Source organism: Cyprinodon variegatus, unplaced genomic scaffold (genome assembly GCF_000732505.1).
Source record: "Cyprinodon variegatus isolate N-32 unplaced genomic scaffold, C_variegatus-1.0 Scaffold1589, whole genome shotgun sequence".
In the NCBI taxonomy this organism is placed as follows: domain Eukaryota; kingdom Metazoa; phylum Chordata; class Actinopteri; order Cyprinodontiformes; family Cyprinodontidae; genus Cyprinodon; species Cyprinodon variegatus.
The window spans coordinates 49897-50990 of record NW_015152042.1 but is presented as its reverse complement, the minus strand read 5'-3'; the positions used below and the strand labels follow the sequence as shown (position 1 = coordinate 50990).

The window sequence follows — 1094 nt, the reverse complement described above, 5'->3', positions numbered from 1 at the left end:
TAGCGGTGGTATTTGGGCTGCAGCACGATAAGTTAGTACGTCATATGCGTCGTTAATCTGATTGGTTTATCTGGGCCCGTCTATCACCAACATAGGCCAATCAGCTAACCAGTATTTTCGCCCCTTCCCAAAATTACTTCAACGGAAGGTTTCCAGATGGATATGCGGAGTCAGGTTAGTGGAAATGTTCTCCAGGTGTCGTTTTCTGACTTCCTGACCTGCGTTTAAGGTTTCAGGTGGACCTGGAGGTTCTGCTCCACTGGTTCTTCACACAGAGCATCAGTGGAAGAACCAGAGTTCTTCTGATCTTATCAAACAGAACCATGGTGGTTTTGGTTTGGATGGGATGTTTTTCTTTACTCCTAATAAAATAAACCTTTTGATTTAATAAATCAGGAAAAAGTTAAACGGACCATAATTATACAATCAGCAGGAAGTTCGAGTATAGATCTAGCTCATATAGAACATGGCTGAGACCCAGAAGTCCACTTCTACAGAGCAGCATGAACAGAACCAGTGTGGAGGATTTATAGTCGCTTTATTTTATACAGAAAAGGAAAACAGAGATAAAGAACATTTGATCTGCTGCAAACCTGAACCAGATGATCCACCTGGAAAATAAGAAAAACGAGTCCATGATGGAGGAGAGGTTCACTGAAGGACACCTGAGGTCTGGACAGAAGGAACATCAGAAGGATCCAGAAAGGAGGGAGGAAAGGAGGGAGGGAGGTCAGATCTCTCCAACCGTGTGCAGCTCAGCTGGCAGGTCTTTATTTGGACAGGAGATGAAGCAGCCGTTGGGTCGGATCGGTCCTGGTTCTGCTCTACTGGACCAGAACCAGAGGATCAGGGCTCCTCATCCAGACTTCCTCCACATGGAGGTCAGGTTCTCCGCTCCGCTGAGCTCACAGCTACAGCCACCATGACATCAGCGTTGGCAGAGCCAGAGGAACGTCTTTTCTTTCAGGAACAGAAGCTAAGGCACGGCGGAGGCGGCGTCCTCAGACCCCAGAGGCGGCGGCGTCCTCAGACCTCAGAGGCGGCGGCGTCCTCAGACCTCAGAGGCGGCGGCGTCCTCAGACCTCAGAGGCGGC

The 1094-nt window shown here is 49.2% G+C and overlaps 1 protein-coding gene across 2 annotated transcripts in view; it reads right to left on the bottom strand.

Moving 5' to 3' along the window:
• Positions 1–527: 527 nt before the first annotated feature.
• The window catches only part of LOC107104011 (serine/threonine-protein kinase Nek6-like), a 26406-nt gene continuing 25839 nt past the window's right edge, over positions 528–1094 (bottom strand). For both annotated transcript variants that reach the window (XR_001482217.1, XM_015403897.1), the window contains exon 11: positions 528–1082. The gene's annotated coding sequence lies outside the window, so the exon portion shown is untranslated. The remainder of the gene's footprint in view (positions 1083–1094) is intronic.